The 27,938-nt window shown below is 31.8% G+C and overlaps 2 pseudogenes; one reads left to right on the top strand and one right to left on the bottom strand.

Annotated features, from left to right (window-relative positions):
* LOC128174219 (uncharacterized) overlaps positions 1 to 4,707 on the bottom strand; it is a 5,499-nt pseudogene extending 792 nt beyond the window's left edge.
* Positions 4,708 to 19,791: 15,084 nt separating this feature from the next.
* LOC128172117 (uncharacterized) lies at positions 19,792 to 27,005 on the top strand (annotated as a pseudogene).
* The last annotated feature ends 933 nt before the right edge of the window (positions 27,006 to 27,938 follow it).

Genomic DNA, 27,938 nt, shown 5'->3' with positions numbered 1-27,938 from the left:
ATTGAACAATTTAAACGTTTAACACTGTTTCATTTATTTCACTTAATTTAGAATAAACTAAACGACATCTTCCCAAGTCAAGAGTTTCTGATCCGCTCCGCTCTTCATAGACCCTTGACCGAAAATACAATACATATGCGGCTTAACGATTACGCCAACTTGTGAGTGTACTCATTTTCGAACTTTTGTGACCTCTTTTTTGACCAATCAGAGAGTGTGTTCTAAACAGAAACAATATAGCAACATGGTTGCTCCCGTGAACAAAAACGAATTTGTAGAAAAAATGGATTCACTCGGACAAGAAACCGATAACATTAAGTCAAATACTTACTAGTCCGTCTCAATTTTATTTGACAACGGATCAACATTGATCAATGCACAATTATCATCATTATTGAAACAACATTTCTTATTGGATCATGAAAACTTGTAAGACACCAACCAGCGTGCGAGGTTTCTAACCCCGTCAAACTCTGCCTATTCGGTCAATGTTTATGCAGAGCCGAGTAGATAAAAAAAACTTGACTTGGGACGATGACTAAATGGTAGCCAAATGATTATTCCAATGAAAATTGGTGAGGAAAAGATAAGTTCTGTAAGAAACGCGTACTATTGAAATAATAAAATAACAATTGTGACTTCTGATACTCATAGTTGTTCATATTATATTGAAGCTATATCCGATTTCAGATCATTTTTAAGGTTCTTAACTACAGCGAGACTTATACTGTTTAAGACACTACGTCACAAGATGGCGATTTAAATGTTTTGTTAAACTGTTTGTATCAATCGATAAAGATGTATATCGTCATAGCTCAGTGGTTAAAGAATCAGGCTTGTGAACCACAGATCATGAGTTCGAATGCGCCTGGGGCTTTTGCTCATGTTTACTGAATGAAATTTTTGAAAATATCATTTTTTAAAATCTAAATTGCACATTGTTTCGCCTATTTGACATATTTACTTTATATCCATCATGCTTTCTATTATAATCAAGTAATTTTCTGCTGATTTAAGAAACTATTTCAATGTGTAGTGAGGAACCTTAAGGCCGGGGAACATATTCTTTGATAATAATCATATACATAATCGGACATAGATTACCTCCATCGTATAATATTTGTATTAACCCTTGCAAAGAAAAAAAATCATTGGTTTAGCAATATTCGTTAAAGATTTATTAAAAAATCGCAATGCAAATATTGAAATACCCGTCCTTTGTCTACGTTTTACTAATTACTATTAAAGGTGCACGTGTTTTTATGAAGGGTATAACTAAGTAGTAAAGGCATGATTAATTATAGGCGATATCACTCTCCCAGCTTGAGTCATAACGTTTTATCAGTCTTATATTTACACTTCATTTGACAAATAGATACTGTTTTGTTAAGATTGCATTTTGAAGGAAGCGACATTAGAAAAGGAAATCCTTAAAAAGAAATTGTTCAACAAACAAGGACTATTTTAAATGTATAATGATTTATCTTAAAACACAATTTACACTGAGGATCATTTTTTTTTTTTGTATTTCATTTTAAGATTTTAAGATATTGCTTATATATCCAGTATTCCTGTATATGATGATTTAAGTAAAACATCCAAAATAAGTCTCCATAATGTTTTTTGAAATTCATGTATAATGTAAATACATATGGAATGAGTTAATTTTTATGAAATGGTTATTGTGAACACTAAGAACAATACCTTGATTACAGCTTGGACCCTGGTGCCCTGGTATACATCCTAGACAATGACCCGTGTGGATGTCTTGCGTCTTTCTTGACAGTTTGGTGGACACTGCAACATGCAAGTGTCTCGCAAATATCCATTTTCTACAACCAATTTAAATTGATTATTAAGATTGATTTACATTTACATTGGAAAGCATGAATAGAGGCAGGTGTGTAACTAATGTCTTAAATATTTATCAGACATCTAGTATGGTTGTTTAAGTGGAAAAAAATCAAACATATGATGTGGTTTTCGACAACATTACATTTTTAAAATAGTATATTATATATTCATATTATATAATGCATTTGAATCTTTGAAAATTAGCTTGATTGATTTACAGATGCATGTATATAGTTTAGCAGGAAAAAAGTGCAATTGAAACAGCGATTTCTCCCTTGTCTTAAAGTTAGCTCGCCTGTTAGGTAGAAAGGAAAACCCAATTATATATTTGGTTTTATTGTTATCATGAAGGAAAGACTTTGCCATTTCTGTAAAACTAATTTTTCCAGGTTTTTTTCCCCAACGTTTAGCAACCTATGTGTTTATTATGTATGTAGTATATACATTTTGTAAACAGATGTTTGAAAAATACAATACAAACTTCATAAAATAGATATGTAACTACTTGTTTCTTGATTAAACACTTACCATCAACTTCCACCTCGCACAAATCACTGTATGCAAATCGAGAAAAGAAACTCGGATATGTATGACTTTGGTTGCGTTCGTTGTAGTATATGACGTAACGTCCATGAATGGAACAGTTTAGGATTTGGTCCTCTGATGGAGTTCTATTTACGGTTTGTATCTCATGGAAACAGAGATGGCCATCTTTTTTTGAAGTTGTATTAGATACATAAAGAAAATATCCGCCCATTCTCGACGTGTATGCAGTCGGTCCTATACAAAAAAAAAAAAAAAAAAAAAAAAAACCCCAACAAAACGGTCGGTATATTTCGAGGAGACAAGAACTTGTAATTGATGCATTGTGTTTCTATCGGAATCTTGAATCTTTTAGGGGGGGGGGAAACTAAATGAAGGGTAAGATAACTTAATTATAATTAAATTTCACAAATGCTTTCATGTTTATTATATCTGGATAATAATTTATATATTACTTTTCCCAATCTCCCTACTCATAAAAGGATAGAAATATAATTAAATCTTAGTTTGTAATATAACGATTTTCACTTACCTCTTCTTGTTCTTTTGGAAAATTGTATTTGGTTAAAATTGTTTTTGGGTAAAATTGTATTTTACATATATGTTATTAATAATTACAATTGAAAAAAAAATATAAAAATTAAAAGAAAAACAAGTGAAAAGCTGTCAATGTGACAGCAAACCGGCTTTTCTTTACTGTGAACTGTATCCATAATCCATGTCAACCCTGAATTGATAAACACTACCTACCGTATCCAGTGAAATGGAATACCCTAAATGCGATATTTTGCCCAAAAATGACTATATTCAAAAGAGGGTAATTTTTTCATCAATTACCAGAAATCATAATCTTGACTTTATGCACACCTCTGATATATGTACAATTGATCTTTAAAAGAACAACTACCTATCTTAAAAACTGTAGGACAAGTTATCCATACAATGAGGGAATCATATATGCAATATTTTGCCAAAAAATGATTAAGTTAAAAAGCTTGATTTTTCCCGTAAATTATCAGAAATCAAAATCCTAGCAATATGCACACCTCTGATATATGTACAATTGATCTGCAAAAGAACAACTTCCTATCTGGAAAATGTAGGAAAAGTTATCCGTACAATGAGGGTACACTTTTGGCAGCCGCGCACCTGCCATTTTGATAACTGGATTTTTCCGTTTGAAAACCCATATTCCTATTCGGTGAGTTGTCAGTCTTATAGAAGATATTGCTGTGGCTAATGTTGACTAGATTTGATTTATGTAACGTTTTTAATTTTGTCAAGAACATTATATATCAGTAAATAATTTTAAGATTGACAGTTTGATCCCTCATGCCTTTAAACTCAAAAGGATATTCATACTCGGTAATTGTCAGTCCTGTAAAATATATTGACATGGCTAATGCTGACCACACTTCCAAGAACCACTCTCCATTCAGCTGTGTATCGGTAATTGTTTGATAATGTGCATTGATGTCCAAATGGTGAACGATCATCATATAAACCGTCTACCGCGTTCTCGCTGACAAAACCACTTCTTTCGGGCAAACATGGATGCTGTTGCCATGTATGCCCACGTAATACCAAATTTTCTATCAAAAGTTGAAAGAAATATATACATTATGTGTTTCATTGTGTGAGAAATATAAGAATGAAATACCTATGGAATTGAATTATGGATAATATTGATACTTGTTTAGAAATAACAGTATTAAAAACTTCGTGTATATTTGATCCAGTTATAATTGATTACAAAACCACTACAATGTAATTATGAAAACGATGTTTTAAATGCATATTGATTGGTTTTTACCTTCTTTAATTTTAATCGATCAAAACGATTAAATCGAAATAAAATGATGATGAAAGGTAGGTACAGATTGCCAACGTAAAATTATATCCAACGGTCAGCTACATGTAACTTGCACTTGTGTCTTTTTTTATCATTGAATTTTGTCCAAGAAAAAAAATTAATGTACATTTGAAAAACACTAAATATTAAACACAAAAGAAAAACATATTCTCGACAGATAATAATAAAAAGGTTAAAAAACTATTTTGATCATTCTTTTTTTTTATATATAACAAAAAACCTCAATGAGGGAACCCATAGAAATGATTATGTTGCATATATTTAATATAAAACATACCATTGCTTGAACGTGTTAGACGTAATAAGTAACTGTATTGGATAATTAACTTAATATATACAATATCTCGATACGTACCGAAGCCATAAATATATGTCAAGGATAATATCATCAAAAGAACAATTACAAGATCCATCTTACTTTCAATCCAGTACGACATTCTAGAAAAAAAAATCACAACACAAGTACTTAATGCGTTATGGATACTAAAGTTTCTTTATCATCCTTAATACCTTGGTTGAAATGCGTACATCCAATGTCTCCCCAATGTTTCGACTGATTATTGCTTTTAATTTATCAATTTCTCGGCATTCGCATTGTATTGATAAACAACGAAGAGCATTGAATTTAAAGTTAAAGTATCTTTAATAAGATAAATTACGAAATGGAATTAGGAAACAAATTTAACTTGTTATCTTCTTTGAAGAAATATGTCCATGTACATGTACTTAAAGGAGGCAGGTAATGCTCACATTCCTTCTTCTTGTACTGTATCAACAAAATAAGTGTTCCTGTGAGTATTTTCACTTATCAAAAATTCTACATGAACTTTTACATTTATTTTCTAAAAACAATTTCTGTAAACATGCATGTTACCTATTCAGATGTTTCACTATAAATTAATAGCAAACAAAAACCTTTTAGTCTTTGAGTGCGTATTCCTTATATAAAGATTAGTTCTTTGTTTACTGGACAATCAGGTGAAAAGTTAAATCGGATTATTTTATAGCTCAACAGTCCATGTATTCAATTTTGCAAAACATGTCAGACTCATTTTGTAAAATTTTAATTTATTCACTGAGCTTATTGAATAATGAAAAAGGGGGAAAGAGAAAGAGAGAGATGGGTTGAATTAATCAAAATAAAGATGGAAGCAAGATAAATATTCAATAAAACAATCTACCTATGTGCATTAAATATAGTTAGTTGGAGTATTTTTGTCATGAAATTTCATTTGTTTTTAAAAGCACTGTAAAATAAACAAGCATTACTTTTGAAATACATGTTTGAAGAGTTTATTTAATTAAATAAAACGTTGAATATTTGATAATTAGAGATCAATTTATTGGCCACATTGGTTAAAATATCTTACCTGGAAAAAGTAGATGTCATTCTTAAAAAGATAAAAACATCCACTATGAAAAAAATGACGGAAGTAATAAAATGATAAATGTGGAGATTGTTATTCCTGTTAAATTTGAAATTTTAAACGGGAAATTGGCAAATAAACCGTTTTCAACAACATGCCAATTTTGTCTTATTGGTGACTTGTTTAAGAGTTCACATTAAATCAGTATAAGCACCTTGCGTTTTAAAAGTGGATGGAAATAAATATATGTTTAAGTATGGCTATTATTATAGAACTCATCATTTTCAAGTTGTATTTGACAAGAAATGCACTTTTTTTTTTTTTAAGAAAATAAAAATGTGAAAGTCCCAACGTTATTCTAATTCATGACGATAAATGAAATTCATTAGTACATGTGAAACATATTAATATATCAATATTGAAGCGTTCAATACATCCTTAATATTAATCTGAACACTTGGATACTGCACTACCCAGTACCAAATAAAATTTAAGTTATTTTTATGTACATTGAGGATACAATACACTACTGTCTTTCAAAATTGCAGTGATAAAATTAACTTTGCAAGTGTATATAAAAGCGAGCGCAGCTCGCCAGCGCGCAGCGCCGGCGAGCGAAGTGAGCTCTAAGAACCAGTGTGCGCGGGGAAAAGAACGAGCTAAATCTACAGATTCATCAATTTTTTTGTCTACGTCCCATAATGCTCTCTAATGTTTTCACCCGTGGTGCTATGCCAAAAATGGCCGATATTCAACTGGTAATTTACCGTGTCTTGAGGTTTAAAGACACGTTTTGAGTACCGCACAAGCTTTGGCGAGACCCGAGAGATTTGTTACATAGTTCCATACCTTCGTATTGGGTCGAGATACGTAAACAAAGACAAAAATAGTCATGGTTAACGTCACCGTGCTCTCGGGCTATATGTCCCGTGATAAAGAACTGCGAATGCTAACGCCCGTTTCCCGCCTACATTTTACATCAAAATATTTCGGAATTTCTGTCAGATATTCAAAAACTAGGTTTTCTACTTAAAAGTATAATCAAATCCTAATAAATTTATATCAAAATAAAATTTGTAATCAAATTATTTATTTTTAAACGAAAGTTTTGCTAACGCAGGATTCTCATTAAAATCGGTCTCTATGAGTGAGGAAATTATTATTTAGCGGCTAATATGTGCATAAAAACTTAATAATAACATAATTACGATATATATTAGAGTAAAATTTGATTTTAATTCATATCTGTTAATTATTTTTCGAAAATTTACAAAGCAAAATTCTTTTTTTGGAATGTATTTCGGTCTGTAGACATATGTTCCCCCCATGAAACAACAAACTTTTGGTAAAAATATGCTAAAAAAACAATAATTAAAAGGAATTTTTGTTTCACGGGGGGGGGGGGGGGTGTTTTAAAACAAACATTTCCGTTTTCCGTTATTTTCTATTATGAAATAAGCCATTTTTACCCAAAATACAAAGTTATATCTCTTTGTTTGACCAAATTATTTATATTTAATGAAAATATATAATAATGTAATGCAAAATAACTTAAATTAGACAACTTTCAAAAAATGACTTTTAGTTAGGCGGCTTGACAATGCTATTGTTCGCAGTCCTTTTGAGGTGGATCCAACATCTGTAATGCATGGACTAGCTGTTTAAGAAAAAAGTAAATTGCTCCAACCATGCAGGTTATACGAGTATAACTTGGGAAGACATTAAGTTCATTTCTTATAATTTAATTTTCTGTAATTTGCTGTACCAATTGAGTCCGTTTTACTTTTAAAAATGATAATATTCTGTTCAAAGTTCAAACGTAACGTCAAGTGGATTAGTACGTTTCTGACGTTGGTGCATTGTGACGTGTCTTGTGACGTGCAAACCAGGTTATACAGATTTAACTAAATTTTCACAATGAAGAGAAAAAATAAACAATTAAAAAATAAGCAGAACTTGTATATAGTAAAACCGGAAAGAAGGGGTAATTACACACCTACAAACAGGGACTGGGTTCGTTCTCTCTCTCTTTCTTTCTCTCTCTCTCACACATAACAATCGTATAATATTACATTAGTTTTTTTTTGACGTCCGTTGAAAACTAAATAACACAAAGTTTACAATGATGCAAGGTGTGTGTATTTCTTGCTGTGCTTGCCACAACGGTAGCATCGTAAAACATATTACTAATGACATTTTATCATTTAATGATGTGCTGTTATCCATTAAGTTTACAATGTATAGGATGGAATGACGGAGTCAGATTGCAAAATACACAAAAAGAATAATCAAGATTGATATTAAATTTATTCTATATTCATTATGGCATTTATTGCAAAAAAATGTTTAAGAACAAAGTTGAGTTTAAACAAAGTCAAGATATTTTTTTTCCTAAATGTCCATTCTGCACATTAGACCTGATAGGATAAAATGGATAGGGAAGATTAGCTAGAATGATAAAACAATTTAAGAAAAATATCACAAATGTTAATAGATTTTTTTGTTGAAAAATAGGAAATTGAATGTCAATATATGAATGTATAAAATGAAGAAATAAATTATTCAACGAAACAAAAACCAAACAAACAAACAGAAAATGGACGAAAAATCCAAAGCTTTACTGTGAATATTCTACTACATTCACTTAAGTGGTTCAAAATATAAATCTTAATGCTATATTTATAAACTAGAAACTTTTAAGAAGCACGTGGTTATAATAATTAATGATGATATATTAAGTGTTTGTCAATAAGAATTGTATTATAACAGTTCAATTGATTATTCGACAAATTAATTAACCCCCAAAACTGTGAGTGATACTTAAAATACGATAATGTATCCCCAATTATTTTATTCGAAATCAATTTAAGTGCCGCATCAGTTTTGTTCATTTTACAGACTTCCCTGTGAATGCATGAACATATATCACGACAATTTTAATTTTAAACCTTTATCAAAATGATTATCGATTGTTTCCTGTTTTTGAGAACTATATGAACAGAATATCGCCATTCACAAATATGAACGGAGTAGTTTTCATTCTTTGTCTTCTAAAAGTTAATCACGCCTATGGTATGTAATAGATTTTATTTGCTTTTCATATGTGTAATAATTTGACTGAGAAGTAAGTCCTGGATATGGTGATGAAATATTTTGAATTAAAAAAATCAGAGTTAAGGGGTTGTTTTTATGTTGATTCCCATAGTATTAATACATTTTTAAGTACAACTGGTAAATATGTCTTTGGAGATACAAACAACAGTTCCAAAAAAGTTTAAGTTAGTTGTTGTGGACATATTTTGTTTACATTGTCACACAATACGGAAACAAATGTTGTCAACATGTCTGTTGGAAGGAAATATGACTGAGAGGTTTAAATTGTATAATTATGTTTTTGTATAAAGATTTAAATTGTTTATTAAAAAAATACCATACTTAGACATTTTTATAAATTGATTAATAGAGTTGACTTTTGATCTATGTGTCTAATGATGACATAACATTCTATTGGCCTATAAATAAATATATAATTGTATTTTGAATGACATATATTAAAGAATTTATGACTATGATTAAAACCATTTTTAGTATAACTATTCTTCGAAATTGTAATTGCTAATGATTAACAAAGTTAACTTTTGACTTATGTGTCTAATGATGACATAACATTCTATTGGCCTATAAATAAACATATAATTGCATTTTGAATAGCATTTATAAAAGAATTTATGACTATGATTAAAACTATGTTTAGTATAACTGTTCCTCGAAATTGTAATTGCTATCTCTTCGGTGATCGGGCCAAAAACATCTGAAAAATAAAGTGTTACAATGATCGGTTTTTAGAATTTTTTTTTTACAACAAATATTAAATTTTGGTAAGAATAGCTGAATTAAACCAGTATGTACTGTTCTATATAACAAAAATTATAACACTGCAATAATAAAATATTTTAGAGTTTTATCTGTCAGACATTATAATTTTGCATATTGGCAGTTGATTTTATCTCAGGAACTTCTTCAATGGACTGTAGTCGTAAAAGCAGGAGAAAATAAGGAATCAAATACCTTTTTTATCTGATGATCTTATTATGTTCCTTTTGTGAGCAAACATTTTTAAGAATCTGATATCAAAGAATTAGAAAAATGGTGTTCCGAGTGTTCTGCAATAGACAAACATGCGCATGCACTGGTGTAGTTGGCGTGTTTTATAACAATCTAAAAAGCAGTGTTGGTGAATAGAATAAATAAAGGCATGAAGAATAGTAAAATCAATTTTTGTGAATATCATTTTTTTTCACTTTCTAGGATATATTGAAATTTCTATGCACTTCATGACAAAATATAGACAGCGTGAAGCTAACAGCCACAACTTTGGCGTATTTTTTTATTCAGAGTATATCATGCATATCTTCACTTTGCCCTCAACAAACCTGCATATATGCAGTACCAATATAAACCAGGTGACAACAGGTACGACGCCAGCAATGCTGTAGATGGACAAAAATCAAACCTGAGCTTTAATGGAGGTCAATGTTCTTCATCAGTTGCTAGCAAACAAAACGCCACCTGGTGGGTGAATCTTACCAGGATACAAAACATTCACCACATAAGGATTTACTTCTTAAAGAGCAATTATGCATGGGGTATGGTTATTTTCAATTGTTGTCCTCTGATAACATATAGCAAACTGTACTCGTTGGTAAGCTTCCGAAGCATAATATTGTTTAGGTCATGCATGACTTTTATAGGAACACAACATTTCTGCCAAAGAGTCACCCTTCACTGAGTCTCAGATACTTGAACAGTGTACAAAAAAAGGATAAAACAAGAGTATATTCTGAAAAAATAATAACCGTAAATGTCCTCTATTGCAGATTTTTTCACAATGTCTGTTGTTATGTGCTTCTTTTTGTTTGCTTCTAGTGTTCAGTGTTTTAGTTTATTTGTTAAATTCAATCTTCATAACTTGTATTTTATATTGAAATCTCTTTGTTTAACTCAATCACTTTTATAACAAACTGAAAGTGTATATCTCATTGAACTCTTCATAGGCACTTACTACGCTCCACGTCTTTTGGGATTCTCCGTGTATGTTTCTAATACAACTAACAGATCTAGAGGAGTGCTGTGTTTTAAGGACAGTAACTTTACACTTAATACCATACCTGCCGTCTTCACAACAGTTTGTCCTGTACATGGACAATACGTCATATACTACAACGAACGACTACCAGAAGTATCATATCTTCAAGAGTACTCAAATTATGTTGAAACCAATTTGTGTGAAGTAGAAGTATATGGTAAGCAATGACTTTGCATTTTACCTACATTTGTATGTAATGTATAGGGAATTTTTGCTGACTGACATTATTCGTCTGTGCTAACAATCAACTTCAATCATTGCTTTAAAATTCTGTCTTAGGCATGTTTTACTACATATTGTGTGTACCTTTTATAATATTTAAATGTGAACATAAGATCAGCAATATATAAAGGGAGAGAGGTAGTAATGTGGATAGAAGCTGTTAAAAAAATATTTCAGGTATACGTTTACTCAGAATAAAAAAAAAATCACTAATGACAATGAAAAACCATCTATTGTGTGTTAAAGACCTATCCTGGTATTTTTCACTTTAGAAAAAGTAGGTCAATGACCTACTTTTTGAGATAATTGCCATTGAATATTTTTTGAAAATTTAAGAAAACTCCCTAGAAATTTTACACTATAATTGAAATTTTCTTAATTGAGAAAATAATACAAATGACTAAGCTCTATCAAAAATGAAGTTTATGAATGGCAGTGACACTAAACAGACACAAAGCATTCAGTTTTCATTAACAATTTTTATGAATATTCCAATCAGAATTTCCTCTATCAGTTTTCAAATTCCCACCCTTTTTTGATTAAATTTTACAAAAAAATGAATGATGATAATACTCAAAAATTAACAACAATAAACTTGATATATTTACCTTACTCTGCTGGCATATAAGTAATATGAGGTCAATGAACAAAATTTTGAAATATGGTGTCTTTTATCGATTTTAAGCATTTTTCAATATTTTTGAATGTTGCCATTCGAATATCTAAACGAACAAGTCCGATAAAACCAACATGAAATATGGAAAGTTATGTTCAATAACAAATAAAATCTCAACTTTGAATATTACAATGCTACAAAAAAAATTTCAGTGAAAAAAATTTGAAAATTTTTGTCCGAATTTCCTCTATTTTGCTTAAAGTCTAACTTTGTTTGAGCCTAATTCCATATAATAGTAAAAATTTCGAATGGGTTGTCCGTAATAATTCATTTCATAAATACTTTTAGTGTTTAGAACAGATTTCACTCATGACATTGAACTTTTTAACAATCCATATTCGAAAACTCAAACCCTGGGTAAACAGCGTTCCTAAAGGCACTATATTCTTATCGGATGTCTCGTAGAAAAACTCTGTACATGTATTCGGTTGTGATGAACAACGTGGTACGATCTGGCCAATCATTGGCTGGTTTTTTTTTTAGTCGGGATCACGATCTGTTCAAATTAGGGTTTTTTTTACTTAAAAGGTGTCCTGTGACCATAAGTTTAAACTAAACGGATTGTCGTTATTAAAAGATTAGTAAAACATACTACAATCTAAGCGCTTTTTGATGATAATAATGATATTTTAATTATATTTTTCTTTAAACTTCAGACAATGCCGCTATTTCTCTCCCGCAACAACAAATGAGTTTTAATGGTGAAAGTGTCGCAGCTGCTCTCATTCTAATTGTTGCTTTAGTTGTTCTTATTCTCTACACGAGGTGAGAAAAATATACTGTGATATCATTTCAATTATTGCTGCGTCAACTTTATTGACGAAATTACATCTCCAACAGTTGAGGTTTTTTATTTCCCAATATTTTTTCATTTTTCTAGAAGCAAATAACGTCTCCATTGAATATAAAAAAAAATATTTACAGAAACTGACCCGTACAAATATTTTATGATTGCACAGTAAATTCAATAACATAATGTTATTGTATTATGATGTTCACATTTTACAACACATATATCAGACAGTTCACAACTAATTTATTGGTTTACTTCTATATTACTTTCATGTTTAGAATTCATGTCGATATTGAAAATAGAAACATAAATTTTAGATCTCGGAGCAAGATTTCAGAACTAGATTTAGACAAGAAAATACGGGAGACACGGTAAATCATGATCTTTTTTTGTTTTCAGAGTATGTTTTACATGTGTAATCTAACAGCTTTTTTGTATTGATTTGTACTAATCCGTACATATTGATTTTAGTTTTTCTATGTTTGTAGCATATTCATGTACTGTAACGTACTTGATATGGTTATATATAAATGTTTTAAATTCCCCGCTTTTCTTTTTACCCTTTAAAGCTGTCACTGTAGTGACGTGTACACTGCTTATTTTAAAAAGTGCACCCCCAGTCCGTGCAGTCCAGCAGTGTGTTCAGAGGAACATGTTGGTCTTCAAGATTGGGAAACGTTTTTTTTGTTTTCTGTGTGTTTGTCAACAATCTCAGAGTATTTATTTTCTATTTTCAAATGTAATTTGTTTTTACTTTATTATTTACTACATGTATATAAAAAGCTAAGTTTTCAAAGCACGTGTTCGATAGAAAAATTCTTAGTTTAGTAATGAACACTTACGATGAATTGTTTAAAGATTTTTTGATTCTATTTAGAAGGTCATTATGTTAAAGGGGTGACGGTTTAGACCAGTTTGTATACTGATTTGTAATAACGTCGAGAGTGGCTTTAGAGGGCCAGACCCGCCATTTTTCAACCATTTCGGGGACACGTGGCGTTGATATTGGTGACTGGAAGCGGTTTACGCTGAAAACGTGTGTATATGTGTGTTGTGTTGAGGGGTCCTAACTGTCTACGTACCGTTACAACGGTTGTATCATCTGTCCTTGCACCTGTCTATATGTGATGTCCGCGGTTAGGGTGTAAAATCGCCGGAAATATACCGAGAAGCTAGGAGAACGGAAAAGTGACAGAAACGATTAATTTTTTACTTTTTGTATTGAACATTTTATTTTTATTGAAGTGTAGTGATATTTTTTGAAAATTGATGAACGAGTTTTAGGAAATTATTTAAAAATAGTAATACATTTGTATAAACGTAAGTGTTTTAAGTTTGCAAAGAATTTATTGTTTTATTTTACGTCTATTTAATGATTTGTTGTTGAAATTGGCTCTCTCTCTTTTACAGTCTGGTGTAATATTTTTTTCATTCGTTAATTTGTAATCTTCTGTACATATTTTTTTTCTCCTCAAGTATTTTGGGATTTTTGTATTTTACTTGTTTCTGATACATACATCGGTCGATTTCAAAGAACTCGAAGAAGTGTAATATCAGTTCAGGAAAATGATTTATGACCACACCATTTAAATATATTATTTATGAAATTGATAAAAAATAAGAAACACAATTATAGTAAAAGAAAGGTAATTAATGGATTAAAACTTTTAAGGCTGGCGTGGACTCCTGTTGTTCAATTCTGTCGCCAAAACAAACTTGAATCTTATTAATTTTTTTCTAGTAACAACATTCTTTAACTAGGCCAGATATTGGATATTTTTGAGGTTATGTGTTTTTAAAAAAGTTTGTTTATTATGTACGGTAGCTTATCACAGAATTACTTAATATGTAATTCGAGATATCTGATTAAGTTACAAGTTTACCTAAAGAAACCAATTCATGTAAAATATCGTAAATTAATTACACGCTTACGGTTGTCCTCACATGACTTAAAGATTGAAACAGGGGGGTATGATAATTTAACACGTGACAGTCGAAAGTGTGAAACTTGCTACTTAAATATAATTGAAAATGAGTTCCATTTTTTACTTATTTGTCCATCATTTCGTAGTTTAAGAGATAAATATATTAAAAATACTACTCCCGAAAACCAAGTGTCGATAAAGTTACACAGTTATTATCTACCTCTTATACCAAAGAACTGTGTAATTTGTGTGATAATAATTTATGCAATAATGTGAATTATCCAAATTGATTATGTACAATTTGTTTTTCTTACTGTATATTTAATATGAATATATTCATATGTATAACCTATGATACATTTGTCTCTTGGAATAAAGAACTTGAACTTGAAAGAAATTAATTTTATTAAAGAAATATTTCTCTCTTAGAACGTATATATTATGTTATATGATCTCCTGCGCTATATCATTTTACTTGGCACTAACCAATGATTTAATTTTTAAGCCAAAATAAATAAGTTTCTGTTTAGATGTATAAAAAAGGATCAAATATGAATACGAATAGGCATGTTTTTAAAATCAAACGATTTTTTTTGCTATAAAACAGCTTTAAAGGTTACTTTACATAATTACAAAGTACATGGATTATATCCAGTCACATAGTAGTATTTCCCCAATGTTGTTGGTTTAGATTGTCTTAAGGTTAATTAGCTCAAGTGTTATTACATCTAAAACGCCATTTTTGTTCGTCATTTTGGATTTGTCAAAGCCTATTGTCGACAGGAAGTCAGTTGATTGGACACTTGCACCGGGTCTAAGTAAAAAAAACCAAAACGTTCGTGCATTTCATTGCACAGCGGGGTATGTTGTGGTGTTCCAGACCTCAGATGGGTTCCAATGGGAACTACCTTGTACTGCATAGGACTTAACACTAAATAGGTGTCCAGATACTCAGACCAACGATTTCATACACAATTTGTGCGCTTTGTTTAAACTCTGAGACAAACTACCCACTGAAATCTTTAAGATAAAATGCATAATTGTATGTCATTAAGACGATAATAACAGTTGTTAAAAAAGAGTAAAATACAATTATTTTTAGAAATGAAAACAAGATGCGGTTTTACGATCTTTAGATTGTTATTATTTTCTTCTTGACTCAGTCTTTGATAAATTTAATAATTCTTTGGGTTAATTAAGCAAATTATTTGTTTATTACAACTCGTGTAATTGTTTCAAACCACAACCACAAAATGAGATTCTGCCTTTCAGTCCAATAACAATGACTTTTAGTATAACTGATCATGAAATGTGACTGTATATTTGAGATTGTCTGATGTAATTATCTGATTTCCAAATGGTGAACGAACAGAATACAAACCGTTTACAGAGTTCTCACTGCCAAAACAGCATTTTACGGGACACAGAGAATGTAGTTACCGTGCATACCTAGGCAAGCTTTTTTATTCAAATAAAACATTTTCATGTGTTGCACTGTATTATGAGCATTTTATAACTAATAACCTATGTAAATAGATTTTGGATAATATTGGTACATGTGTAGAGATTACAGTATTAAATACCAGAAATAATCTCAAGCTTTGCATATAAATCAAGTTTTAAATGGATACATGTACAAGGCTAACTGCGTAGTAAAGACGTTTTTCTTTCTTAAATTTGAATTGCAAAAAAACCAATTGAATCGAACCAAAGTTTTAAATAATATAATGTAGGTACCAAAATGGTATGCAACCGTGAGTTATCATTTATTTTCGTCGTTTTCTTTGTTAGAATATGTCTCAGAAAACTTTACCTTTACAAATTATAAACGTTACAACAATTTCATATGTAAAACACAAATGTATACATGATATATAATGATAATGTTAATAAACTTCTTTTTTTTCATAATTACTACTTATAGGTGTAAGATAGTTACTACGGAGAGTAAATATGTTTGAGTCGCATATACATTTAGTACCTATCTAAATTTTGCGTAAACGATGTAGATCGAAATGAAAAGTTGTCTAGAAAATGTTCATGAGATACACTGTACATGTATGTATCACATTTGGATATTAACCAAAAACGTACATATAGGTCAAGGACAACAAAGCAATCGGTGAAATCAAAGACAATATACAGTTGAATTTAAATCCATTACGCCATTTAAAAAAATAATACTGGTAAATACAAAATATTAGCATCTAATGCATTTAAAATACGGAGTTTCAATCTGTCCTCCTGTCTTTGCTTAGTTGGTTGAAATGTGTATACTCAAAATATCACCACTGTTACGATGGATTACTGATTTAAAGGTTTGTGTTAAATTCCACAGCTACTCTTTTTTGATAAATAACAAAAGAGGTGGCGTTCTATTGTAAAGTACTTTTTTCACAATGCATGACGAAAGGGGACTGAGTACAAGTTACATTTGGTGTTAACTTATTGGAAGAATATCATTCACCTAAGTGCTATTACTTAAACGAATCATTTTTGTTTACATTATATGTAGTTGACAACAGATTGCTACAAGTACACGCTATTCAGCTTACATACAACATATGCTCTGACACTTTTGTAGTACTATTGGTATACATGTGGTTATTTATATAAACATCATCATCACATTATCTATCTCGGTAAAGTGTATATTTTATCAAATATCGAAACGTGTATCGACACCAATCTGTAAAGGAGCGGGACTGAGTCGTTTCCAATAGTAATTACTCCATCATATGTCAACTGTAGTTCCAGTTCAACAACCATCACACGGAATTGGCACTACCAATAAAGGCTTCTGGAACAGTAATGACGGCTAATGTATTTAGCTTTAATAAAGGATTGAATCATGTTTTATAAAGCCACGTGGAAAAACAGTAAAGAGAATCTTGCAAGTTATGCAGAAAAAAAATACATACCAATAACGAAAACATGACATTTTGCGGATTACATAATTATCATTATTAATAATGATTGAGGTTTGGAAAAAGACACTAACAAGAAAAAATAGCGATAAAAAAACTCCACCACTTGGACATATAAATTCAAGTATGTAAAATAGATAACGGGAAAGTGTCACAGGATGAACGTCATTCAATTATCTGAAATGTGACTGAAATGAGAATTAATGGCAGAGCTCTACAAATTCAGTTACATTTCCAGACCATTTAGTTGACTGAATGGCAGAGTTTTGTCCTGTGTGTCATTAAGATTTTTTCAACAATAAACAAATATGCAAACGTATATTTTATTAATGATATTATCTTGCATTTCTAAATTGAATTTTAAAGAGAGAAATGCGGCCAATATAAGACGTGACTTGATGAAAAGATAGCATTAAACCACCATACAATTCCAAAATGTCGAATAATTAGTTTTCCTCGTGTTATTCCTATGTCACTCTTCTAAAAGGTTGATTGAAATTCATCCTTTCACTTGCCAATGATAAATAATTTGATCTATGTAACATGTCATTAAAACCAAATGTATGCTGAACATTACGTGAAGACTTCAAATCTCTTTAGCAAAAGCCCTGATTTTAAATTGTCATTTATATAGATTTAAACCGTTGACTACTCTTAAGAATGGATAATGATTTTGCTGCGTTTACACAAAAAATCTGTATTGCTATATCTCTTTTAGACTAGTCATTCACCAAAGCCCCGTGCATTTAATCATTTGCTTAACCAAGCGAGTGTTTGAATAAACAGAATTTTTTTTCCTTTCAATAATGATCGTTTTTGAAATTCTATATACGGATATATTTAAAATATGCCCTGTGCGTACAAGTAGATACGTGTTTGATCATGTAATTACAATTGTGTTTCTCACTTCTAGTTATACTTTAATTTTGTAGAAGGAAATTGAAAACAAAATTTGCTCTAAAGTATCTGGTTCCAAGTCTTTAAAATTGTGTTGAAGCGCAGCGGGTAGAATATAACTGAAGGTATGTGTGAACTAGTTTCTATTTAGAATTCATTAATTGCAGAAATGCATTTGTTCGAACCATTTTAACAACAGCGTTGACTTAGTGTACTTATGTCAAAAACCAATGTGACGTAGGCTTGTCTATTTTGTTGCTGGTTACCCGGCTATTGCTCTTTGAAATTAAGATTTATCATTTTTTTTAACTCAAGCTATGCAAATGATGCATATTTCACTCGCAATCAGCGCCATTTTTTACTTGTTTTGATGCAAGAAACAGAAAGTTACACCATACACAAGGAAAGTCCATGGTCTTGGTTGAAATAGCTTTTAAAGACGCGTGAAAGTATTCATTCATTGTACAGCGTAGTGATAAATAACAAATGTACTCCTGCCTCTTTACAGATTCAAAAAAACGCTGGAAGTTTTCATATAGAAAAAACCCACAAATAATGTGTACGCTTTGATTTGGTGTGATATATTAAACGGTTATTTTGTCGATAATATAATTATAAAAGACGTGGCAACGCCTGACTTAAAGGGGCATGGTCACGATTTTTTTCTCCTTTTTTTTTACATTTTGATTGTTGAAGTGAAAAGTCCAGTTATAGACCTGAAATAATGTGTTCAAGTATAATAGCTGTTTATTTATGCTTAAAAATGAATAAGAAGAAAGACAATTTAGCTTGAAAAAGATTTTTACTAGTACAAGCATATTGTTTGTAAACAAAAACAGGACACGAGCCATGTTTACATGACAAAGAATTTTGAGCCCTGTATCTTGCATATAACTCTACGACTGACTCTCAAATTTCAATTGATCATAAGAAATGCATTCCCAAAGCATTGTAAATAATAAAAACAGAAAAACGGATTTTTACAAAAATTGTGGCCATGCCCTTTTCATAGCTGGTATAACTTTTCATTGTAATTTACTTGGCGAAGTGAAAAAATAGATTACTGGATACACTAAATTTCTGATATATTTGAAGGAATTGTATATTTTTATTATTTAACAGTAGCAGATTTTAGATTTTTTTTACATGTTTGTGCAAATACTTTAATGCAGTCTTATATAAATCTAAGATTAAACATTAAAAAACAACAAAAAAGATCCATATTCAAGGTGTGCCAAATCTAAGTCACTTCAAAATACCAAGTATTATAACAAATACTTCAGTGACTAGATTGTAGATTGCATGTGTTAGGTTACACTTCTGCTTTATTGTACTTGTGTACCGCTTGATTTTCACCATTTGAATGTTTCTATCAATAAAGGCATATAACAATGAAATATAATTTGTTCTGTACAAATGAACAGAGTTTAAATGTAAAACATGATACCTGACTGTCAAACAGTTCTTAATGTGATTGAAATTTTCGTTTACTTTAGTTTGTTTAAAATATATAACTCTTTATACTCCATTGAACAGCTTTTGAGTTTGAAACCTAGATCGGTCACATTATGGACAAAGCATGCGCCATATATAAAGTCAATCCGTGTTCTTTGTGTCCAGGGGACACAGAGTACTTTTGTGAATCGTGTCCATGTAATTTATGTGTCCAGTGCAAAGACAACCATGTCAAAGATCTCAAAACAAAAGACCATAATGTTATGAGATAAAGTGATAAATTTCACCTACATTCAAACAGAGACTAGAAGTCATGCCTCATTCTCTCTCTTCTTCAAGCCTGTTCTCCTGACGGATATAAAAGCCGATGTCAACACTTGTATCGACAATTTCTCCCTCTATCGATCAGAGATGTTAACAAAGGCACAGCGAATTATTGATCTGATTGAAGTTGTGCAAAACGATTTCATGAATAATTTATTCAGTGATTTTGTTATCAAGCACAGATGTTTAAAACAAAAAATAGAACTGATCAGGCATCTTGCCTATCTACAGAGATATATACAAATATATGAGCAATCATCATACTCTTCAAAAAAATATATTTTATTCATAAAGACAGCCCGTCTTCCCATGCTGCAGTATACACACCACGCTTTATGACTGATTCATTGAACAAAAAGGATGTGACTTTACCAGAGGGAAATAAGTGTCTGCTGAAACTAATGTATACTCCCGAGCTCCACCAACATCTTACACTGACAGGTGGTTTTGTTTTCCCTTGTGATTTCCATCATCTTTCCCCTGTGACACCAGACAAAGTATGGGTCAGTGACACCAGAACCAATCTCTTTTTAAAGAACACAGAAGATGACACACTACACCATTTAACGGATTTATGCAATGGTTATGAAGTACACACAGTGAACAGCAAGAGTGAATTGATTTATATAGATTGAAAACAGAGTATCCGAAAATTGTCAAATGATATGAAAACACTTACTACACTTAAAAGCAACACGCTATCAGAATGGAAGCCATTGTGTGTTTACTGGTCACCTTTTACTGAGGATCTTCTGGTCGGGATGGTTGGGCAATTTGTCGCTACAGCAAATAAAGGCATTGTAATCAGGTACAACCAGGCCGGCGAAATTACCCAAAGAATGCAAGAAAACAACAATGAAAAAGAACTGTACAGTAAACCTCAATTTATAACAGATAGTAACACTGGAGATGTCTTGGTGTCCGATTATTGCAATGTGAAATGTTCTGTAGTGGTAACAGAGCGTGGAGGAAGACATCGTTTCTCCTACACAGGTCATAAATCTGTAATACAACCACTTGGAGTCTGCACTGACACGCTGTCAAACATTCTGGTGTGTGAACGTGCAACAGTACATCTATTAGACAAGGATGGTCAGTTCCTGTTACTTCTACTGATAAGACCATTAGGAATTTTCTCACCAAAAAGCCTGAGTTATGATGTAAATACTAATCGTCTCTGGGTAATTTCGAAGAATAAAATAGTTGTCTACAGGTATATTGAGCGCCTTGACGCTCTGTCAGGTATGTCTGATCGTTTTCTTTTATAGTTAGTAAATTAAATGTCCAATAATGCAAATTATATATCATGTGAATTTTTTTGAAAATTATTACTTATTAAAGTTACTGACCAAATGCAGAAATATATCAAGTTGATCAATCTCAAAGATGGCTTGGCTTTGCTTCTACGTCAATGATTTTGATCAAACCGATATATTTCCGTAGCCAGTCAGGAACAAACCTTATAAATTTTTTGTTCTAGGAAGTATATCGGTCTTCATAACTATATGCTGCCGAAGGCGGTTTCTTATATATAGACGATCGCTTGAGCAATCCCAAAGATTCGCTATGAACGAAACAAAAACTGAAAAATAATCATAAATTTGAATTCTTTGTTTTAAAAATTAGGGTTATAAATTGTTTAGATAGATTTTTTTTTTAAATTTGTAATTAAAAATAATGCCAAAACCCCACACAGTATGTTCAAAGGGAAAAAAAACAAACAGCTTTGTAATGCCATTGAAACTGAAAGATCTATTAGAAAATCCTGCCGATTTCAGGAATTAAATTGTTTGGTTATTTTGACCATCACTGCCTAATGCAATTCCAGTGAGGACTTTGAGCGAACTATAAATTAACATTGGAGAAGATCATGCTAATTACCTATTTTTTAGGTATATAAACTTGAATTGCAGGTCAAACAGCTAGACTGATACACCTTTTCTCGGGAGGTGTGTACGTGTGTTCAAGAGAAATATTAAGAAAAAAGAGATGCTCGGAATCGTTGAACTTATTTTAGTAAACATTGCATAAGAAAAAAGAATATAATTGACTTTACTAATCTCTTCCTAACATTTCTCGAATTCCAAAAATCTGTGAGCAGTCCCTTTTTCCTCTTAAGTGAACAAACATGAACAATGAAAGAACGTTTAATCTATTGTTATTCAGCTTCAAAATTGACGGCAAAATTGTTCGATAAAAGTTAACGGTTGTTTATTTTCGCATACATGTAGCAACGACATGAGAGATTACTCTTAACGCAGACCGACATACTAGAAACTTTCTAAGACCTCCTAATTACCATATGATGTAGATTTATTGCATAAATATTACTGTTTATGTCTAATACCTTTAAATCTTATTCCAGCCGCTGCAGATTTGATGGAGTCACTAAATGAATGGCCAATCGTAGACGTTGAAAAACCTCAGGAAGGATATGAATGTCTGCTGAAAGTGATATATCCCCCAAAGTTACTGCAAACTCTTACGCTTACATGCATTGGTGGTTGTTTTCACATATCCAGTGTATCATCAGACCTAGTCTGGGTCAGTGATCAAAACAACATCATTTTAACAAACAAAAAAGGTGTAAACCTTCATCATCTGACGGATACGTATAGTCGTTTGATCCTTACGTCACATACTGTGAGCAGTGAAAATGAATTGATTTATATAGACAAAATTATTAAAATCAACAAACTGTCAAGGGATATGAAACCATCTACCCTATTTGCAGAGACAACAGTCTCTAATAGGCTACCATGGTGTGTGCACTGGTCTATATTGACAGGAGATCTTTTGGTGGGAATGTCTGACCTGTTTGGAGAAACAGGCAAAGTAATCCGATTTGATCAGACCAGACAAATAATACAAACAATACAATACGACGACACAGGACTCGACCTGTATAAATGCCCCTTATATATAACAGAGAACAATAATGGGGACATCGCGGTGTCTGACGAAGGTGCTGTAGTGGTGACAGATTGTGGTGGCAAACATTGTTTTTCCTATATAAGCAGTCAATCAGGATCTCTTTTTGAGCCTCGTGGAATTTGTATTGACGCGCTGTCACACATTCTGGTTTGTGATATTATTACCGGAACGGTACATAGGATAAGTCAAGACGGTCAGTTCCTGTCAGATCTATTGATCGGTTTTGATAGGATTGGTGAACCACTCGGCCTAAGTTATGATGTCAACACTCACCATCTCTGGGTCGGATCGAAAAACAAGAAAGTTTTTATCTACAAATATATAGAACGGGAGAACACACGAAAAGGTAACTCTGATTAATAACAAGAGATGTTTGTGAAACACTTATGCCCCCCCCCTCCCTCCCTTGGAAACATCCACTAAGAAAATGAACGTAAACTGCAAATAATTTGGAATTTGTTTAAGTCCAAGGGGCATAACTCTGTCGAAAATTGCACAATCCTACCTAATATTGAACTTGACCTAGATATTATCATAATTAATCTGTTTACCAAATTATTTCATTTTAATATGTGCCACTTCTGAGAAGAACCAACCCCACCCCCCGAAAACTGCAAATAGATAAAAAAAATTATAAGTCCAAGGGGAATAACTCTGTCGAAAAATGCACAATCGTACCAAATATTGAACTTGACTTAGATATTAATGATAATTTTGTATAGCAAATTTCATTATCAATATGTTCATCCTCTGCGAAGAAAATGAGCGGAAGCTGCAAATAACTGGAATTTTCGACGTCCAAGGGCCATAACTCTGTCAAAAATTACATGACTGTACCTAATATCGAACATGACCTAGATATTATCATGATAAACCTGTATACCAGATTTCATTACAACATGTTTATCCTCTGCGAAGAAAATAAACGGAAATTGTTGGTGGACCTACGGTCAGCTGCAAAGCAATATGCCCTCCCTTCTTCGAAAGGGGGGGGGGGGGGGCATATTAAACCACTCTAATCAGATATACAAAACTAGGGTGAACGGTACTATTGATCACCAATTAAATGATGTCATCAGTCACGATGATAGAATTACATATATGACAAGTATATCTTTAATTTATTGTTTGACGAAATTAAACGTCAATTTATAGAATTGTAACATGTACAAATCCTTGTGATCTGGAATACAGGGATAAATTTGTTTTTGTTTATCGTTAATTTATCAAGAAATAATTTATTTATTGTCTCATGTCACTGATTTATTGTTATAACAGATCATTAATTATTTGTATTTGTAGATAGATAGTTGAATTACCAGCCAATATATTTAGCGGTCATTGTAGTTATTTAAAAATATTGATTTAATTGGTTTTTAATAAATTACAATCTTCCCAAGTCTAAAAATCGAAAACAAATTGTCTGAATATCCGCTATAATGCAATTCCGTTTTTGTTTGAGCCTTATTCCATAATGTATGAAAACTACATGTATCGTTAATTATGACATAAAGTATAAGCGAGAGCATCTCGCCGGCGCACAGCACCGGTTAGCAAAGCGAGCTCTACCAGCAAGGCGCGTGTGAATAGAAAATTCGGCCTAGTTGCACTTTGATTCAACGATTGTTTTGGCGTCAGTTACTCAGACAAGTAATGCCCTGTTTTTATCGGACCAGCAGTTCCCTGTAAATATGGTTTCACATTTCACACTCTCACGAGAACAAGATAAAATGTTATATACATGCATTGCAAATATATACTGCTGACACAACGTAATCCCATTTCATAAGACTAACGGAGTTATCGTCCTTTCGAGTTACGTCATAATGGATTTCTTATACATTGATTTGACAGAATTTTTCGGCGTCTGAAAATTTTGACCCACGATGCAATTCATCAATGGCGTTCAATCTCTGTGGACTGGATACCTTCTCGCGAGAATCAAAGTAACACTTCTGAGAAACAGATAAATTGTGTAATTTAAAAATCAACATGCTTTTTAGGTAAACAAAACAGTATATTTTGCGTAGTTTTATTTCAGGGTGTTTTCAAGAGACAGACGACACATGACCGACGTGAACTTTGACGTCACAATTGCTCTAAGAAGTTATTGTAAATCGGCTAAAATATAAATACATGTACCAACATCTTCTTAAAATTTTGCAGAGCTAACGAAAGAAGATAGGAAACAGATGTAACTTGCTCTCATTTGGATGAATGCTCTCATTTATTTTATTCACTTTATTTACGGTAATTTCCCGGAACGTTTTTTATAAGGGGGCGTGGCAGCATTATTCAAAAAATCATCACAAGCAAAAGATTTTTTTTTCCCTCAAAATCAGGAAATTCTAATCCGAGTGAGGACTGGGGGGGTTCTTAGTATGCTTTAAGCTCTTGAGCTGCTCAATAGTATCTTCATTTTCACTTCCATTTATTACATTCTCCGGGGGGGGGGGGTACTCAAATCCTGAGTAAGCAGCATCCTAAAGAAAGACTACGGACTCTTCTTCAGTCCTAATGTATCCCTTGATGTATTCTAACTAAAGAATGTTCTTAAGAAATGGAACCGCTCCTTACATATCTAAAGTCAATATCTTTTTGCGTTTTCCCTTTATCTTTTCTCTAACGGTCAGGAAACAATAGATTCATTACGTATAAAGGCGATTTACACTGCGACATACACACTGTTCACTGGAATATTAAAGTTTGCCGAATAACTTCTCCATTTATAAAATTTATTTAAACTTTGTTACCTTTAAATCAATAATTACAATACCAACTAACAAGAACAAAAATGAATTTAATAAAAATTAAATGAATTTGAATGACAAATAAATTACTATATGTTTATCACACATTTAACATCACGTTTTAAAGCTTTTAAACTCGAGCGCAAATCTTCAGGGGTTTGTAGTGAATCGACCCCTTCCTCGGAGTTTGGAGATATATTAAAAATTTAAATTTTTTAATGAATATTACAAGTATGCATCAATGATACATTCGCATCTGAAAATACGATCATAATACATTGTTTTGGTAGAAAATAGTTTAAAGAAATGGGGGAGATAGAGATCTTAAATAGTTTCTTTTTCATATTTAAACTGATTCGTATGAGAATTGAAAAATAAAACATCTTTTCTTAACAACTACCTTGTTAACTTTTTTAATATGAATTAGTTAGATACTAAAGGATATATATCAAATAAAGTTGTTTAATTTTCCGACATTTTTGACAAAGTGATTTCATTTTATAACAATTTTCAGTTAACATATCTTACAGGATTTCTATTAAACCAAGTGAAAAGCTGTTAATATGACAGCAAACCGGGTTTTCTTTTGTGTGAACTGTATCCATAATCCATGGCATCCCATTATTGATGAACACTACCTACCGTGTCCAGTGAAATGGAGTACCCTATAGGCAATAATTTGCCCCAAAAAAATGACTAAGTTCAAAAGCTGATATTTTTCCATAAATCATCAGAAATCAAAATCATAGCGATATGCACATCTCTGATATAAAAACAATTGATTTGCAAAAAAAACCCCCGAACTTCCTATCTTGAAAACTGTAGGAAGAGTAATCCGTAGAATGAGGGCACCCTTCTGGCAGCCGCCCGCCCGCCATTTTCACCATTTCAATAACCCGATTTTTTCGTTAGAAAACCCGGTTTAAAAAAATAAAAATAAAAAAGGAAATTGGTTAATTAATTGCCGGATGACAAAAACGGACAAACGCGTTTGAACTAAGCAGATCACAAAATGTTATACGACTACAAGTCATTGTATTTATATATAACAGGTCATAGAAATTGATACATTAGATACATACGGAAGTATTGACAAATGTATTTGTAATTACAATGTATTTGCTTTGTTGTAAGTCTATTAGTTAAGATAAATATTCTAGCATACGTCATTTGTAAAAACTTTTCGTAGATGAAGCTTTATCAAAATATATCGTGTTTGATATTTGTCTTTAATACTAAATTTATGCCTTGTTGTAGATGAGGATAAAAGCTGTCCCAAAGAATTAGACTTTCTAATCTTAAGGCTAGCCCCAGAGTGAAGATAACTTGGATAAAGACATGTTGTGAATGTTTTGTACAAATATATTCTTTCGTCAAAACCACATATGAATTTACTATTTTTTCTTCTTCAACATTAGCAGATAAGTTGACAAGTATATCATTTTAGTAATTTTAGTAATGTTGAATATTTTTGACACAAAATCAAATTTAAGGAAAACAATAACATTGATTAAAGAATTTTAAGTCATTAAGAAATATGTGTCAAAGAAATTTTTTTTTTACGAATATTGTTGTTGGTATCATCTTGAGAATATTATTTATACATTGCGACGAGCAATGTAATAACAGTTACCACTAATAAAAACACGTACGAGTATTTATTCATATCTGAATCAATGTGTTTTACATAAAACGCGACAGGCACGTAGCATCGTTTTTGAAAGTGGGGGGGCCAGACCCATCCAAAAAATCTTGAAAAGCAAAAAAAAAAAAAAAAAAAAAAAAGGGAAATTTAAAGTTTCCAAAAAATCTTCAAAATCCTAATCCGGGGGGGGGGGGGGGGGGGGGGGGCGGTTAGACTCAACTATACTTCCAAAAAAAATTCTTCCCTACCAAAATTTTTTTCCTCTCCAAATCATGAAATTCCTAATCCGCGGGGGGGGGGGGGGGGGTATATTCAATTTGACTACTCATTTCCTTATCAATTTTTTAATAACTTCCAAAAAAAGTGGGGGGGCCAACTCCATTATAACTCTTTCTTTTATATGTAAATTTTAAAGAATTTGTTGCTGCAAGAAAAATTGGGGGGGGGGGGGCCAGGCCCCCCCTAGCCCCCCCTGATGCTACGTGCCGGCGCGATAAAAGAGTTCCAAGGGTGTTAAAATAACTGCATACGAGTGTTTGGCATCATTTTTTTTTACTTCCCTATGATGTTAATTAAGTATAACACAAGGGCCTGTTTCCGATCATCA

This window comes from Crassostrea angulata, chromosome 2, assembly GCF_025612915.1.
Source record: "Crassostrea angulata isolate pt1a10 chromosome 2, ASM2561291v2, whole genome shotgun sequence".
Lineage (NCBI taxonomy): Eukaryota > Metazoa > Mollusca > Bivalvia > Ostreida > Ostreidae > Magallana > Magallana angulata.
Note: the sequence above shows the minus strand (reverse complement) of the source record. Positions and strands in the feature narration are given on the sequence as shown.